Consider the following 19,768-nt stretch of genomic DNA (forward strand, 5'->3'; position numbering starts at 1 on the left):
TCTTAAAATGAAATAACACTTCAGAGGTGAATCAGGTGAGGAAATGAACTTACAAGCAGATAGGGAAAGGGCAATTCTAATGTATAATTCACCCCATATAAACCAGTGTATTTATCCGCTTCTTCCCATTGCTTTGCATTTCCATGTCTATCATCATGCCACCAGGGCCATTAGATGTAAGATATTAAATTGGAAGAAAGCTGTTAAATAAATGGGGCTTTAGAGAACCTAATGAAATGTACTTTCCATACACAACAGGTCCTCAGAGGGAAGAATTGCCAGTTTACAGGATGATTTATATGCACCCTGAAGTTAGGTCTATGCCAGAATTTTTAGTACTGGGAAAACTCATTTAATCCTATATTTATTAAGCATAGGTTAATAATTTCTGACAGTTTTACATGATGGCCATAGCGCAGTGCATGGGAAATAGAAGAAATGGGTGCTACACTAAGTACTATAATTCAGCCACTGTGCCAATTTGGACAAACCATTGACCTTAGCTTTTTCCAAGTATAATCACGTAAAATGCCTACCTACAGACCCATGGGTCTGTGGAAGCATCAAATGGTTTATTACATGAAAAAAATGAACAGGTAGCATAAAAACTCAGACCACTTTAAATGGGCAATCACATATACTTAAATCTGGAGACACCAAACAAAATTCCAGGTTGGGGTCCTTTTTTCTATGGAAAACCAACCAATATTCAAGGAGCAAAGACTAAGATTTTTGTAACCTACCCTTTTCCAAAGCAAGGTCAGGTTTGTACTTAGGCTGACCAAAATGTTTAATTCCGATGAGGCCATATCCTTATCTTACAAAATGGGAGAGGATAATGGAGGGAGGGTACAATGAGGCAGATGCCAATCTATATTTCTAGTGAGTCCAATTCTACAACTCTCTTAAGAATAAAACCCAATACACAATATAATAAAATCTACAATACAAGAGGGAAATCCGTGCACAGAAACATTCACTGAAGCATGGCTTGTAATGCAAAAAGGGGGTGGGGTGGGTAAGTAAGCCAAATGCAAAGTAATAAATGAACTATGAACACCTACTATGTGCCACCCACCACCTTGAACACTTCACTTATATTTTCTCACATGGAACACGTTACTTATATTTTCTCACATGGACTTCACACCTATCCTATGAGATATTTATTTCTATCCCCATTTTTCTGAGGAAGAAACTGAGGTTCTGAGATAGTAACTCTCAAGTAATTTGTCTAACGATACATGCATAGTCTAAATCTATCTAATTCACTCCACTATGAATTCTTGCCATCATTCCTTAGAGTGTAGACACTGGGGAAGGCTTATAGGTGTGACCACAGGAAATGAGGTAATGTGCTAGGTACTTTCTGTGTGCTCATCCACCTCCATTCTTGCCCTTTCTCCACCTGCTGTCAGCCAAGGAGACTGACCAGTGTGGGCTACATCAATGGTCTCCACATCTCCCTCACTGCCAGGTGGCCACAGACTGGAAGGAGGAAGGCAGAAAAGTCAGGGTTTTTGGTTTAGAGCTGGCTGTGTCCCTCAACCCAAGGTCTGAGCTTCCATCTCAAGGATGCTCTTTCTCCGGTGTCCTGAAACCATTCTGGCAACACTTCATTCAGGCAAGGGGATAATACGGCCCCACTGTCCTAGGTCAGAAAACTGCATTATCCCTTATGGCTTCTCTACATCCCAAACTCTCCTCAAGTACAGAATCATCATGTGCCACTGTACTTTAAAGCCCAAGTGTGAGCCAAAGGCAAAATGAAGTGAGGTTCCTCAATGACCAGCAAAGTGAACTTCTCTGGAGGATGAATGTGGCCACTGGTTATGTGTCTGAGGGTTTCTTGAGCTGGTGCAATTTCATTCCCAAGATCCCTACTCCAGAAGCTCAGTCAAAACACTAAGACTGCTGACCTAGTGCCCAGAAATAGAGGCGTCTCTCCTGCAGACCTCAGAATGATACAGATGCTATGGTTTGCTGGATTTAATCCCTTAATTTTTAACCAGGGAATGGTAATAGTCTAATGAACATGGCAGGTATTTGGGGCTAAGAGCAGAATTATGCTGCAAGAGCCTGCACGTAGCACGGGAGTCCAACAGATGCAGAGTCAGTTCCCTGACTCACCAGCTGACCTTGGGCAAGCCACTTAACGAATCCTTTCCTCAGTTTCTCCAGCCATAAAATAGGGATAATCATAGTTCCCACCAGAGATACTCTTCATCAGGACCTTTGATGTCGGTTTCCACAGACAAAGGGCTGGTATAATTATCCCAGGTGCAGAAATGGGGAAGGCAGAAAGCCAGACTGTTTTTTATAGGACTTCTCAGGTAGAGTTTCCGGCTTCTGTCCATGAGTCATGGGGACAGTGGGCCCAGCTTGCTCATAGAGTGGAGCTGCCAGGGAGAAGAGTGGAGGGCTGGGGGATGTTTTCCCAAACTTTGTAGGTTTGAGGGGTGCCATGGTTGAATAAAGACAAACAGGACTTCAGAACCTGACAGGTGTGAATTCTTATCTCTTTCCTGTTGCTTATTTCGTCTATGATCTTGGAAAAGTTGCGTAAGCTTTCTGAGCCTGAGTTCTCTAATCTGCTGCTTGTTGTGGTTGTTGCAGTTGTTGTTTTGAGACGGGGTCTCACTCTGTCACTGCCCAGGTGGGAGTGCAGGGGCGCGATCTCAGCTCACTGCAACCACCACATCCCAGACTCAAGTGATCCTCCTATGTCAGTCTCCTGAGCAGGTGGAACCACAGGTGTGCGCTACCACACCCCGCTAACTTTGAATTTGGGGTAGAAATGGGGTTTTGCCATATTGCCCAGGCTGATCTCAAACTCCTGAGCTCAGGCTGATCTCAAACTCATGAGCTCAAGTGATCCATCTTCCTGCAGTTCCCAAAGTGCTGGGATTACAGGCTTGAGCCACCACGCCCAGTCCACAGCTTTTGAATGAATAGATGTGATCGTTTAATCAAAGTGCCCACCAGAATCCCTGGCACATTGTAGGTGCAAAAATGTCCATTCTTTCTCTTTTTTAAAATAGACCTTTTTTTTAGAGAACATTTATCTTCACAGGAAAATTGAGCAGAAAGTACAAAGTGCTCCTGTATATCCCCTACCCCCACACATTCACAGCCTCCCTTATTACCATCTCCCACTAGAGTGGTGCATTTGGTACAACTGGGCCTATGTTGACATGTCATTTTTATAGTTCCCATCAGGGGTCACTCATGGTATTGCACATGATATGGGTTTGAACAAACATATAATGGCATGTATCCACCATTATAGTATCAAATAGAATCATTTTATTACCTCAAAAACTATCTGTGCCCTATCTATCTATCTGTCCCTCTACCCAAATTCCTGGAAACCACTGATCTTTTTGCTGTCTCTATATTTTGCCTTTCCCAGAATGTAACATAGTTGAAATTATGACTCATGTAGCCTTTTCAGACTGGTTTCTTTCACCTAGTAATATGCATTTAAGATTCTTACACGTGTTTGCATAGCATGATAGCTCATTTCTTTTCAGAGTGGAATAACAGTCCACTGTCTGGATATACCACAGTTGACTTATCTGTTCACCAGTTGAAAAACATCTTGGCTATTTTCAAGATTAGGCATTTTTAATTAAGCTGCTATACATATACGTGTGCAAGTTTTTGTGTAGACATAAATTTTCAACTCATTGGGTAAATATCAAGGAGTGCAATGGCTAGATTTTACGGTAAGAATCGGTTTAGTTTTGTAAGAAACTGACAAGTTGTCTTTTAAAGTGGCTGCACCATTTTGCATCCCCACCAGCAATGCATGCGGGTTTGTATTGCTCCACATCTCCATCAGCATTTGCTGCTGTTGGTGCTTTGGAATTTGCCATTCTAAGAGAAAGTGAGTACCTTCTCTTTTTAGGAATCCCAAGGATTTGAAGATCAACCTGGGAAATCTTAGCTATGACTTGGCATTAAACAGTCACCTAGAGAGCAGCAGTAATCCCAAATAGTAATAAGCCCCTAACCACTACATTTTCCGTAGTATTTCTTTCCATTGTTACATACATATATATATATATATATATAATATATGTTGTGTGTGTGTGTGTCTATATATATATATATATATATTTTTTTTTTTTTAAGATGGAGTCTCACTCTGTGGCCCAAGTTGGAGTGCAATGGTGTGATCTCGGCTCACTGCAACCTCTGCCTCCCCAGTTCAAGTGATTCTTTTGCCTCAGCCTCCCGAGTAGCTGGGACTACAGGTGCATGCCACCAAACCCAGCTAATGTTTGTATTTTTAGTAGAGATGGGGTTTCACCATATTGGCCAGGCTGGTCTTGAAATCCTGACCTCGTGATCCACCCGCCTCGACCTCCCAAAGTGCTGGGATTACAGGTGTGAGCTACCATGCCCAGCCCATTGTTTAATATATTATCAGCTGGTATTTACCACACTTCCTACTCAGTTTGTTTCAATGGCATCATAAACCAACACAGAATCTCTGCCCAATAAAATAGACACATTTTGGCCATATCTAGAGCCAAGAAAGTGAACATGAGCTTAGAATAACACAGCCACCTACTTTCCATTTGTTTCATCAGCGAGTATTAATCCAGTACCTTCTGGATTCTCAAAAGGGTTTGACAAAAAGAGCAAATATTTGTGCAGAGATGAGACTAGTGACCCTTAGAACAAGAGTAATACTAGGATCAGGAGAGGCTGGAAGCTTTCCCATTTGGAGAAAACCACACAAGCCAAGTTCCTGAGAAAGGCTTGGTTTGCGGAACAGGAAGATAAAGAAGAGAATGGCAAAGACTCTGGCATATCTAGTTATGATCCATAATTGGATCATAACTGGCACAAACTAATTGGTGATATTAGGGTCCCTATTGCTGAGCAAGGTAGTTGAAGGGATGAAACATCTGTACTATGGTCAACATAATGTGCATAAGGACACTTGCCGACATCTTAAGGAACACACTTTAATCTCATTCATTATAGTGCATTGCTTTTGTTAGCCTGTGACAGATGCATTTTAAAGCTTGTTTCAATAAAGTGGAAAATGGAGTTATGTCTATGCAGTTTAAGCAAAATATAGGTCAATTTGGTTGTCAAATAGCCCGTTGAGTTATTTGGCACTCATTTTGGTTTTCTTTGTATGTTTTGATTGTTTCATTTTGCATTTTCCAAAATCAGGATATTGGAGCAACAAACTGTTAGGTCCTTGTTATTCTGTGCATATATGATTTTGTCCTAAGACAAGATGAAATAATCATATCTAATTTTACTATCCAGTTATTTGGGATGTCATCTTAACTAGCAATTAGGATTAGCATGTTACTGAAGCTCACAAAGACATAGCTGGGATGACAACATGTTCTTTGTTCAGAGTATTTGCCACATTGAGAACTCCGGGCAAAAATAAATAAACTAAAATAAGAAAGGTAACTTATTTTGACTTTAAAATAATAGATGACTAAAACTCATTTTTCCTCAGACCATGAGAGCAATTTGCCAAGCTTTATTAATGGGCATCTTCATATTCTTAGCAAGCTTAATTGCTAATTAATTAAAAGATGATTAGATAAACAATGGATTGTACTACAAAATGAAGATAGCAAAATTTACTGTCATGATGTCTAATGAACATTCTTTATCCTATTGCCCTATCAATCTTTCAGCTCCTTAATTTCTGAAGTAAAGATCCCCAAGAGCCATTTCCTGAAAATTAGAGTTAAATCAGATCAACATTAAAAGACTTCTGGGTCAAACTATGTTGAGGGCCAGTCACAGACAATCATAATTTAACTAAAGCAAGATAGAAAAAAAAAAAATCACACCAAGTGAAACAGCCTGGAAGAGTGACAAAAGCCATTGTCTTAAAATCAGAATGCCTATGCTCCAAACATTTACTACTGCAGAAACTAGTAAAACATAATCTAATTTTTCCGAGCTTCATCTTTCTCATCTATAAAATGGATAGGATCGGCTCAGCTGCAACTGAAAGAAGTCCAAAAGTAACAAAAGTCTAAGCAACACAGGAGTTTATTTTTCTAACCTGTAAAAGATCCAAAGGTAGACAGACAAGAACTCGCAGCAACTCTGCTCCACAGAAATTTCAGAGCCTACGTTCCTTCCATCTTGTTTTCCCTCCATGCTATAGTCTAAAAAGACTTCTCAAATCCTAGCCTTCATGCCCACGTTCAAACTGGCAGGAACGAATGTATAAAGAAAAGGGGGCAAAGCATCTACACTAGATCTCTGTTAAGGAAAGTATCTGGAAGTTTCCACACAACACTTCATCTTACATCCCACTGGCTAGAAGCTAGCCATATAGCCACATCTAGCTGCAAGGGAGGTGGGAAAACGTAGTGTTATTCTGGACTGCCATTTGTCCAGCACAGGGGATTTTTATCACTAATAAGAAGTGGGGAGTGGAGGCCAGCGCGGTGGCTCACACCTGTAATGCCAGCACTTCGGGAGGCCGAGGTGGGCGGATCACAAGGTCAGGAGATGGAAACCATCCTGGCTAACACAGTGAAACCCCGTCTCTACTGAAAAAACACAAAAAAATTAGCCGGGCGAGGTGGCGGGCGCCTGTAGTCCCAGCTACTCAGGAGGCTGAGGCAGGAGAATGGCGTGAACCCGGGAGGCGGAGCTTGCACTGAGCCGAGATCGCGCCACTGAACTCCAGCCTGGGCGACAGAGTGAGACACTGTCTCAAAAAAAAAAAAAAAAAAAAAAAAAAAAAGTGGGGAGTGGAAATCAGAAAACGGCTAGTTGTCTCTAATCCAAGATATAGCTCAAAGCTTTGTTAGGAGAGTACACGGAGGGCATGGATATGAAAAAGCTAACAGAGTGTCTGGCTGATTTAAAAAAAAAAAAAAAGCCAGAAATGTTTAATAACTTCTTATTACCTGCATCTACAACAGATTACATTCCCCAGGACGGAGATGAGACAGGGAATGGCTTTTCTCTGAACCAAGTTTCTGTTCTAGTGGAAGGAGCCAAGACAAGTATCTCATTCCTCCACGTCTTTGATTATACAGTTTTCTCTCTCCAAATCTTCTTCTTGCCCCTTTTTCACCTTGCCAAGACTCAGTTCAAATATTACTTCTTCAAAGCATTCTCCCTGACCCCCCCGACTGGGTTAGATGCTCTTTTGCTGAATTATCATAAGAGCTGATGCATACTGCTTTCACAGAAATTCTTGCTGTGTTGAAATTAGTCTGTTTACACATCTCCATCACTGAAGTGTGAACTCCTTGAGGAAAAAGATAAAGCCTTATACATCATCACATTCCCCAAATTTTTCAAAATATTAGATCTCAATCCCTTATTTCTATGCAAGGAACTAGAATGTTTGTTTGATGAACATTACAGGACACAGTTGGCAAAATGATAACATAACATTTTGTGCATGACTTGGGAATAGAAAAGATATATGGTTCCCTTTGTTGACTCAGTATCTACGGGCAGCATATGGCACATATTAATTGGGTCCTTGGTCAATGCTTGTTCAACACAATAATACAACTTGTTCAACACAATAATTGAAGGCTAATATTTATTGAGAAGTCAATAATCCAGAGTGGATAGTGACAAGTTTAGGAAAGATAAAGCAAGTAATACATACACTCTGCATTTATGTGCTCTTGCTTAAAGAGAGAAGGATGAGGCTAGGTGCAGTGGCTCATGCCTAATGTAATCCTAATATTTTGAGAGGCCTAGACAGAAAGATGGCTTGAGTCTGGAAATTTGAGACCAGCCTGGGCAGCACAGCAAGACTCTATCTCTATGAATATATAATATTATATGTATTAGCCAGGCATGGTGGTAGGCACCTGTAGTCCCAACTACTCAGGAGGCTAAAGTGGGAGGACTGCTTGAGCCTGGGAGTTTGAGGCTGCAGTGAGCTATGATCACACCACTGCACTCCAGCCTGGGTGACAGAGTGAGACACACATACACACACAAGAAAAAAACCCTGAGAGAAAGAAGGATGAGAAAAACAAAATCAAAAGATATGTGTTCTTTTTACCCTCCTGAAGCATGAAGCAAGAAGAATTCCCATGATACAACATTATTAGAAAAACAACAACAATTAGAAACGGAAAGATTGAGAGCTCTGTTCCACCACCGACAAGCATGTCACTTTAAGTATTTGTTTTATTTCTCCTGGTCAATGTGCTGGGGTGATGGTGGTGGGTTTTAGCTCTTAAATCAGATTCTTAGCCTTGGCAGCATTGACAGTTTGGACCAGATAATTCTTTGTTGTGCAGGCTGTCTTGTGCACTGTAGGATATTTAGCAGCATTCCTGGTCTCTGCCCACTAAATGCCAGTAGCACCCACCCATACACATGGACTATAACAACCAAAACTGTCTCCAGACATTTTCAAATGTCCCCTAGGTGGGAAACATTGCCCTGCCCCCTCCCAAACACATACAGTTGAAAACCACTGTGTAGAGTTAAATAAAATCACTAAAGAACCCTCTATGGAAAATAACCTACTTCCAAAATTAACATATACTTTCTTTCTCAGTCTCAGTTCTTTTCCCTTAAAAAAAAAAAATATATATATAGGCTTGTGCACTCTAGAAACTACTCTAAAACAACTACAGATCAATTATGCAAAAAAACTTTGAAAGTTACAGTACATGAAGGAACCCTTAGGTTTAACATAGAATTATCTCAGTTAAGGTAACTGCCTAATGAATTGGACATAAACATCAATTTGACTGCATGTCGCTTCCATTAAAGCAAAGAAACCAGAAAGGTGAAAGGATCATTATACCTTCTGCTGTATGCATCACCACGCACCAGGTATACTAGATCTAGTTCTGGGAACCTCATTTCAAGAGTAATGGTTCAAAGGAGACAGCCAGAATGGGGAGAGGCCAACAGACCAGGTCCACTCTATTCCACAGTGATTCAAGAAACATTACTGAACATGTTGACTCCTATGTTCCAGGAGCTGTGGAGATGGAGTTGGATGCCACATTGATACTTCCCTCCAGAAACTTACATTCTAGTAGAGGGAGCCAGTGTGCAATGGAATAGCATGGCAATAGACACAGGGCTCTATTGAATAGTGGGACTGTTGCATAGCTAAGAGTTATGCAAACGCCAAGTATAAAGAAGCAGCTTCTGAGTTGATAGTGCTGTTTTGTGCCTTTACAGATGTATGTTTTAGAAAACATACATCTCTAATGGCAGAATAAATAATGGAAATAAGAGAGTGAGACTAAAAGTAAAAGAAAGCCACTGGGAACCCTTGCAGTAGTTTCCGTGAAGAATGATAACATCATGAACTAAAGTAGTGGAGATGAAAATCGCGAAGAAAAGATGTTCTGAGAGAGAGTTTAGCAGGTAGAATCACGAAAACTCAGTGACTGGATAAGTATGATAGGGAATGTGAGGAAAAGACATCCAAGATGACTCTAGCTTCAAATAAGAGAAAGGATGGAGGAATAAGGGAAGTTTGGCATTAAACAACAACAAAAATGACTACAGGGAGGCAAGGCTGCTGTTTCCATGTATCAAGGACATTATCATGTGAAAAAAGTACTGGGTGTGTTCTGTGTAGTCCCAAAGCTTTAAATTGGAACAAAGAGATAGAAGTTCAGAATGATTTTGCCTGAATGGCAGAAATAATTTTTTGAGACTCATTGTTATCCAAAAATTAACATTCTCTAGGAGGTAGAGAAGCTCATCAAGACAGTGCCTCGGGAGATAATGGACAGCTACCATAAAGGGCATCTAGAGATTTTCACTGCTCTCCTCTCAGCTTGCTTCTTTCAGTAATGTCCTGATTGTTACCCCATCCTGATTGTCCTTTGGGGAACCAATCCCTCCTTCTGTCAATTCCTTGATTCAGATAGACCTGGCTCTTCTCTCCTGCACCAAGGGTAGTCCTGTGGCTTCAGCCTGCACAGGTAAAACTCTCAGAGAATGGCCCCAAGATGAGCGTGTGATCTAAGCTATGGAAAGAGGCTCCTCATCAGAATTTTTGCAGAAACAATTAGGGAAGGCTTGCTCTCTGTCTGTGGGGTGTAGCTAAGATGGTAGAAAGTAAGAGTGAGAGAGAGAGAAAGACTCAAGGACATGATCAAGAGAGCCTTTAGATATAGCTGTCCCTCAGAGTAGTTACACTCCAAGATTTCATTATCACCTGTGATCTTTTGAACTATTTTTCTTTAGCCAGTCAGTTTGAGATAGGTCTATTGTTATCTTCTCCCCAACCCCCCAAAAATTCCTCTTGTGGCTACTTGTACAGGAAGAAAATTCAGGCATAAAATGAGAAGCGACTCCCAGGCAATATATCACTATCAGCAAAGTTTTTAGACCAATGTATTTTGAAAACAACTGAAAATCTTTAGATTCAGAAGAAATCAAAAAAGATACCTAACATACTGTAAGGGTTTAAAATAAACATACAAGGTAATAAAAAAGATGTCTTTCATTGTAATGTTACTTAGAGAATTTACCAATAGCCTTCAATGTATCAAAAGCTGGCACATCTCTCTACTGGTTCTGCTCATTATTTTTTTTTAATTATAGTAATTTCTTTCAGAAATATACTAACAAAGAAAAAAGGACAATTAAAATTTCCAAATCTGGAACAACTGGAATGGAGAAAAATATACAAAATAAACTCCACAAGGTTTTAATTCTAAATACTTTAGACGTTACAAGCACCATAAACATTCTGGTGTGGTTCTTCCTCGCTTAGGATGCATGTTAATGCCTTTAGCACTTCCCTCTAAGACCAGTAGCATACTAAGTAGAACTGAAATGTTTTTTATTACCCTACTGGATCATTCTTTTAATAGGGGATACAATCTCATTACAAGCTCCAGTAGTCATCCACATTAAAATCTTAATTGTCAGGATTGGTAAAAGTGTAATAATATATACTTATCCTTTTTTTTGGCAATGGCATAATTAAAGAAGAGCAAAAATATTTTTCTGTAAGCAAGGCTTCTCATCCTCAGACTATGCAGATTTTCCCCGTTTCAAATGGGGCATTTATGCAGTACCCATTCTTGAGAAACTGTACAATATTTTAAAGATTCTCTTACATTTTAGGGAATACATGAAGTGGTTCACCCTCCTGCCTTCCAAAATATCTCTTTTCTTACTTCTCTTCAAATGTGTCCATGTAATCAATGTGAGGAGAATGAACTTTGGAAGCAGAATATCTGTGCTCATGTTCAAAAGTATCTTCAATTCCTACTACTATTAACTGAGTAAATCAGTTAAGGTCTCTGAGACTCAGTCTTTCTCATCCATGACATGGAACTGCAAATACTACATATGTGGATCAATTTTTTTAAATGTAAATGTTCTAAAATTGTAAGTTCTTTTATTATTTTTAGAATGAATGTTCACTGAGTGCTTGCTGTGGGTGATGTACTGAGGCTACACATGTTACCTATTCTTTGCTATTCTAATATAAAACCTCAGAATTGGAAATGGATCTTAAGGACTCCCAAGGACCAGGCACATCCCTTTGAGCTAAATAATCATCCTCTCCTAGTTTACTCTTTAAAGCAGGTGTCAAGCTGCCATGGTGGTATGGATTTGAACATGTTGACTGGAGAATTATGACCTAGAGTGAAGCTCAACCTTAGAACCTTGGACAGAATGGTATTAGCAGGTACAGATGAGGGTCAGAAATGGAATCAACCCAGGAACCAATGATGGAAATTAAATGAAGATGGATGAATGAACATGTATTCAATATAGACTATAAAGATGAGCACAAGGAGCTGGAAATGGATCAGTAACAGGAAATAAATGAAAAGACAAATGACGAATCCAAAATTTTTATCAGAATAGTCAAGCAAATTGTCAAGTCTGGTAAAAGTCACAGGTGCAAGTTACATGAAAGAGAACTCTGTAGTCAGAGATAAGAATAATTTGGAGAGTTGCTGTAAATAATCCTACAGTTCTGGTGCACGTGATAAGGTGCCTGCTGAGGTTGTTTATCTAGCCATACTCTCCATGCATCCTTGCCTCACTTCTTTTTCTCATCAACTCCTCCTGTAAGAAGGAACACGTGTGCTTATTTCATTCGCTAATTTTTTAGAGCCTAACTTTTCCCATGACAGATTTGAAGATGCTAACAGAAAAAAAATACAAAATTAAAAATGGTTAAATATAAATTCTAAAACCTGGACTACAGAAAAATATAAATTAGTGTAGTTAGAGATTACAAAAGGTAGATAAAAGAATTAATAGATTTGGGAGAGAAAGAGACTTAATAGATTTGGGAGAGAAAAAGACTGCAAACAGCACAGTCATAAGATTTTCACCATTAGCTGCAGTTGATCTGAGATTTGTGTTCTGAGCTCCCTGTGGGCCAGAAATTAATAGAAAATACAGACAGAAGGTATACCTTTTATTTTCCATAGGGCAAAAAGAGATAGGTCTTTTCCCTGAACATACCTCTAAATAAAAATGTCATGAGAAACTTCCAAGAAAAGGTTTTATGTGATGGAAGAACAATGTTCTACAGCATCTCCAGAACAAAGGAAAAGCAGATATTTCCTTCAAGGAAAAGATTGTTTCCATTAAGGACTCTCTATTGGAAATACAAATGTCAAGTGAAGAAAAGAGTGGGGCAACTGCCTTTATCCCACAAGACTCTTTCTCCCAGTGTGTGGAGCTCCTCCCCACCCCTTCTTAAAGCTCTTCGTGGTTCTGACCGCTGTCTCTCATCAACCCTAACTTTATGATCCAGGTTCAGCCTACACATCCATGCTTTCATCTCTCTTGCCACATGCCAGAAAGATCAACCCCACTTTTTTGTCAACTTGAATGTGAAATGATCCAAGGACGAGCATTCTTTTAGGCTTCAAGTAAAACATTTGAGAATGCTGGAAATGCTCAAAAACTGTCAACTCTTACTCATATAACCACTTAATTCTGTTTTCAAGTCTTTGTCCACACTTGTGCTCTGAGATATTTAACACTCTATACCTAGTACCTAACAAATAAAATAACAATTACTAATTAATAACTCTTATGAAGTGCTTATGATGTTTCAGTCATGTGTGTTATCTTATTGAATTCTCACCACAACTCCCAAAGGAGATATCATTACCATTTCTAAGTTACAGAGATGGAAATTGGGCAAAGAAATCAAGTAACTTGCCCAAATTTACACAGATAGTGGTAGAATTTGGATAACAGAGCCCAAGTGAATGAATAAGCAAATAAATACAACATGAGGAATGACTCTAAGTGAAAGGCATGTTCATCAATGTGAAGAAGTGGAGTATTCATTGAGCGCCAGAAATTCTTCTCTGTTCCTTAAACATAGCATTTGTATTAGTTTTTCCTAACTCTGTGAGAGAGTCATTTTCAATCTCAGTGTAGAGTTCCCATTCTAGACGGTTGCTCTAAAAAAACCCAGAGATCACTAGATGAACTGAGGCCCCATGAATCTGGATCAGAGAGTAAAGTCTCCAAGTCTTGATCAAGCTTTGCTATTTAGATTGTTAAATCTTTGGATGTTGAGGGCCTTCAGGTGAGTAGGAACAAATTTATGGAGTCATTACCACTTTCTGTAGGTTCCCACCCCAAGAGGGATCCATGAGATACAATTTCAGTGATTGCGTGAACTTCAGTAACAATTCCACATGAGTTTGAATTGTTCCAGTTTTAACTACTGTTGTTTTTTCCTCCTTCTGACAGTATTATTTGTACCTGATGCACATATGGCAATGTGAGTAGTCAGGATTGACCACAACACCCATCAAAGAATTAGGACAATTTAACAAATATGAATTTAATAAATATGAATTGAGTGAGATATTTCATATGCCAGGCACTGAGCTTAGCATAGGAAATACAGAGTTGAGAAGGTGGACATGGGCCCAGCCCTCAGGGAGCTTATAGTGTGACCATGAAGATGAACACTAACAAGCGATTCTTCAAAGCACTGCTGTTGATAAAGCATCAACAGTAAAGGGGGAATGGGTGCAAATGGGAGAAAATTTGCTGAAATGAAGCTTAATGGCCACAGTTGCAGTAGCAGGAGATGGCACCTGGTTGGAGACCACATCCCTGAGCAACAGGGTAAATGCAATCAAGTTCCAACCTAGCCATTATACCCAAGAAGGATCCCCATTTAACAGATGACAAAATGGAGACGCAGGTTAAGTAGCTGTCAAAAGTCACATAACTAACAGGAATGGAGCTAGAGCACAAGCCAGGGAGTCTGGCTCCAGAGGCCATGAGAACCAGTTCATTGGGAAGAAGTAAACGGTCAATTCCCAAGGACCTATGCAGTCCAGCAGAAAGGGGCTAACAGAAGTACCCCCTTCCCCAATTTGGGGGTCAGTTCCTTTTGCTATGGCTATTTGGCCTGGACCCACAGCCAGCCCCTCAGAAATAGTGCAACAAGGAGCTTAATTCTAAACCCACCAGTTCCTGAAACCAGGACTGTCAAACAGTGGCCTCTCTAGATCCAGAAAGAACTAGAATCATCTACATCTCACTGGATGCTCCACAGGAACAGCTTGGGTGAGAGCAGCTGAGAAAGTCTGACAGCAGCTCCAGGCAGCCCTGAAAACAAAGGACATTTCTAAACGGGAGGTAATGTGAATCTAGCATTGGTCAGCTGTACCAGAAATCAAATTTGGGACAAAAACATCTAGCCTGTATTAACCTTTTACATTTCCAAATTGCAGCCTTAATCTCTTTCCATCAGCTTACTTATAATTGCATCAGAGACCCCACAAACCTATCATTATTCCTCTCGGAGGCCCTGAGGCAAATCATTTGTGTGCTCTCTGATAGAGTGCCCCGTTAGTTAAGTGGGGAAAAGGGAAAAAACCTTCCTCACCACAGTGCTGTGAGAATTCACAAGATTCCTGCACACTGCGCTTGGAAGATAGATCATCCCCATCAGAGAAAACGTGTCCCTTGGGTGTCAGGATGCAAAGGGTGTATGCAGGAGAGGGAGAAACCAAAGTTTGGCATTGAATTGTTGCTTGTATATGTTCCTCATTCATTTATTTTTCAAAAATAATTTTTGAGCACTTACTCTGTGACAAGCATTGTACTGGAGACTAAGGATTCAATGGTGAATAAACCACAGCTCCTGCCCACGAGCAGCCGATGGTCTTTAGAGTAGTGGATCTCCATCTGGCTGCACATCTCAGTAGCCTAGAACACTTCTAAAAAGACCCATTCCCAGTGCCCCCAACCCAGACTAATTAAATCAAAATCTGTGAAGGAAGGGCTCCAATGTTTATTTAATTTCCCTAGATGGTTCTGGTATCTAGAGAGGGTTAAGAACCACTGGTCAGGAAAAAATGAATTACCTCTTCTCTATGCCCTTGGTACAGTCTTCTTACTTTGTTAGAATACTTCACTATAATCATTATCAGACCCTTGGTACCTGCAGGAAGACCCTGGTCATTTCATCTGTATGAGAGTCAAGTGTCATTTGCAGCTTCTCTGAGGCATGAATTGGAACTCTTGAATTGGAAGGCTGGGTATAGAGGTAAAGTCATCAACGGGTGATGAAGCCTGGGTCACTCTTTGGTATTCATGACTCCATGCCCTTTGAAAGAAGGTTTAACACCAATCTGTGCTTTCCCTGTGTATAGCCAAGAACTGATACTTAATAAGTAATCAAGTATTCAATGAGGGTGGTAGTAGGCACCTTTGTTTGTATTTACCTGGATCTCTTCTTCCAAAGATCCTTCTCTACCATTTGGTTAACCACTCCTCCATCCTCTCTCTAAATCCATGCTGTCTGGATGGAGCTGCCTCAAAGCTCTTGGCAGCAAAAGGTGACAACTGCCCAAGATCAGGCCAATATGTGAAACTGCATTCTCCTTGCCTAGGACATAGACCAGGACAATCAATGTCCATCACTGGCCTTTTGCTGGAGCAAGCAGCTGTCATTCTTGCCCGTGGTTATTAAGTATACAGCAAATTAGAGGTGCTGGTGGTCTTCTTATCTACCAGCTGGGGAAAGACTGGCTGGGAACAAGATCAACTCAGAATCCTGCTGATCTATCTGGTTTGAATACCTGGCTCCAGTTGAGACTGAAGATCTACCCCTGATCTTTTGATTATGTGGACTAATCATCCTCCATTTTTTTGTTTTGTTTTGTTTTGTTTTGTTTTTTTGGTTGTTTTGAGACAGAGTCTTGCTCTGTCACCCAGGCTGGACTGCAGTGGCGCAATCTCGGCTCACTGCAAGCTCGGCCTCCCATGTTCACACCATTCTCCTGCCTCAGTCTCCCAAGTAGCTGAGACTACAGGCGCCCACCTCCACACCTGGCTAATTGTTTTTTGCTTGTTTGTTTGTTTTTTGTATTTTTAGTAAAGACGGGGTTTCACTGTGTTAGCCAGGATGGTCTCGATCTCTTGACCTCGTGATCTGCCCACCTCAGCCTCCCAAGGTGCTGAGATTACAGGCGTGAGCCACCGTGCCCAGCCTCATCCTCCATTTTTTATTTCAGCCTATTTAAATCAGATTTTCTCTCTTGCAGTTACAAGAATGTTCACTACCACACTGGATAAACAAATGAATTCTCTGTTCCCTTCTCTTCAAGTAAGAAAACTTAAGAAAACAAGCATAGCTTCTTCCCTTATCCCTCCAAGTTTCTGAGAAAGACTAAAAAGGATTTGGCAATAACTGATAGCACTGATATTTGTCTAATGCAACTTTTCCCAAAATGTGCTCTGCAGAACATTAAATTTATCCCTGTACAAGTAAGTTTAGGGTTAAATTGTTAAAAGGTATCTTTAGTGCAAAATTTCTCAAGCCTTTTGATATTGATGTCAGTGAGAAATGTAAATCTCTCATAAGAACTGCAGTATACTACATTTTCCCAATTTATTTAAGTACAGGGCTCTTTTTTTGTCCTGCATCTCCTGGGATTAGAGTTTTGGAAGAAATGCCATTCTAGCTGCAACCCAAAGAATGTTCTTTCCTTTGCTTGGAATACTCTTCCCACACCATCCACTACCAAGCTGTCCAATTTCTACTCAACTATCATGTCTCAGGATGAAAACTACTTTCTCCAAAAAGTCTTTAACAACACCAGTACTGCCACCTTCCCCAATCTCAGATAAGGTTATCTATACCCATCATTTGCTCTCTTACACTGAATACTTCCACTTTCATGGTATTTACCACACATAATTATAATTATCCATACGTTTCCCACTTAGAATATGTGCTGGGGCCAGTTCACAATATGTTCCCCAGTGATTCCCACCTACTGGTATTCATGATCTGTGGAGACACTTCCCATGTCAATGTATGGCCAGTCCTATGTGATCAATAAAATATGGCAAAAGTGAAGATATGTGACTCCCAAGGTTAGGTCATAAAAGGTATTGTGTCTTCCACCTAGGGTTCATAAATTGCCCACTCTAGGGAACCAGACACCATGCCCTGAGGACATTCATGTGTCCTTGTAGAGAGGAGCTAAGGACCCTAGCAAATAGCTGGCACCAGCTTTCTAGCTCAATAAATGAGCCAACTTGGAAGGTGTCCTCCACCCCTGATTAAGTCTTCAGAAGAATGAAGTTTCAGTCAACATCTGACCACAATCCGGTAAGAGGCTACAAGCAAGATCGGCCCAGCTAATCCCTTTTGAAGTTCTTACCTACAGAAACCATGAGACATAAATTCCTTGAGAGTCAGCACTGTGAATTGCTTACCATTGTGGCATACTCCCCACCACACACATGAATGCACGTGCATGTATATGCACACATACTACCAGGATCATAATTGTAGTACTTGAAACATAGACGTCACTCAATATTTACAAAGTAGATGAAAAACAAATTGAAGAATAAATTCTATATATATAAAAATTATATATGTAAACACATATAAATTATGTATTTACATACATCTATATATACACACAGAGGTAGATATATATTATATATGCACATGGACACATATGCCTCTATAAAATGTATATTAATTATAGACATATACAGGTATAGGGGGCTGGTCGGTAATTTGGGTTATAAAATAAGAAAGGAGAAACATTCCTTCTAAATCACAGGAAGATTCTCAAATTCAAATATCTCACTGTGACTATAGCCCTGAACTGGGAAATCCAGGAGAGCTGCTTTAATATCACATCTGTGTGATTTTTATGAAGTGACATAACCCCCTGCCCCCGCCCCACCTCTAACGCTAGAAAATGAGGGAGTTAGACTAGAGCATTTTCAAAGGCCATTTCAGCTCTACCTTTCGATGACTCCAAGGCAGTGAGCGTTCTGGAGGTCTTCTACCAACATGGCAGGGAGGGAATGGAATTCAGCTGGTCTAACACAGGGTCCTTCTGGGCAGAGCTGAAGAAAAGAAGCCCAAGTCACCTGCTGAAGTCCTGTCTTCTTTGCTGTTTCTCTTTCACTGTTTTCAGCTTTGGACTGGGCAGAGCTAATGTGTCCCCAGATTGTAGGAAGTGACAGAAGCACCCCATCCCAGGACTGTTTGGGTGGCGGTGTGGGTCTTTGATCATGGAAATGGTGGTGGTGTTGTCATTCACAGCCCTTGGAACACTAAGACCCAGGGTCAGTCCTCAAAGAACAACTCCTGCCAATGGTCTCACATAGTCAACTCTTAACTGATACAACAGCCACTTTCTAAGAATACAGTGTAGCTTTTGGGCAATCTGCCTAGAAATTCTTTTCCACTGAATTCCTGGAAGAGACTGCTTGATTTTCTCCACACCCTAGATTCAGAGGATCAAGCCAGAAAGCCAAGAATAGCCACACACGGCACCTGAGAAAATTGTGTCCGCACGACCCAGGCTCATATAGAGTGGAAAGAGCTGTTCTACAAGTAATTTGTGAGGGAGACACAAATTCTGCAATTCTGGTTTGATATTACCTTGGCGGGGGAAGGGTTGGGATGGGGATTAGAGCTTGGAATATAATACCTACTGAGTATTTACCATATGTCGGGCACACTACATTTGTATCTTATTTAATTCTTATGAGTTCTGAAAGGTACAAAATTTTAATTCATTTTATGATTCACAGGACATCAGGTTGAGTACACAGAAAGGTCTTATCCCAGTCCAAGCCCTCCTTAAAGACTAGGCAATCTTGCTTCCTAAACAACGTCAATGAGGATGTGAGCATGTGTGTGCATGTGGCATAGGGTAAAGTTTAGAAAATAAATACTTTCTAGTGCAAGGTTTGGCAAACTATAGCCTGAGTGCCAAATTCATTCTGCTGGTTAATTTTGTAAATAAAGTTTTATTGGAACACTGCCATGCTCATTTGTTTATATGTAGTCTATGGCTGCTTTTATGCTACCATACTAAGGTTGAGTAATGTGACAGAGACCACATGGTCTGCAAGCCTAAATTATTTACCATCTTGTCCTTTAGAGAAAAAGTTTGCTGACTCCTGCTCCATATGACCATGGTAACATAACGCATTACCTTATATTGGTAAGGTACCTTATATATATCTGGGATAACTACATATCCCAGACTAAGAATATATTATTAACTTTTCTAATTAGCCATAACTAAACACTAAAAAGAATTTGAAAATTAACCAAATAATATTCACAATCAAACATCCATTTGCAGGAAAAACTGTACCAATATTGTTCCTGTATTCTGGAAGTCATTAATAAAGCTAAAGCCATCAGTAAAATAAAAGCAGACATTACATATAGAGCCATCCTGAGAAAGTTAGCTGTCTGAGGAGTTAGTCCCACACCATCCTCTGAAGGAGTCAATACTATATTGGTTCT

Source organism: Chlorocebus sabaeus, chromosome 8 (assembly GCF_047675955.1).
Source record: "Chlorocebus sabaeus isolate Y175 chromosome 8, mChlSab1.0.hap1, whole genome shotgun sequence".
NCBI classification, from domain to species: Eukaryota; Metazoa; Chordata; class Mammalia; order Primates; family Cercopithecidae; genus Chlorocebus; species Chlorocebus sabaeus.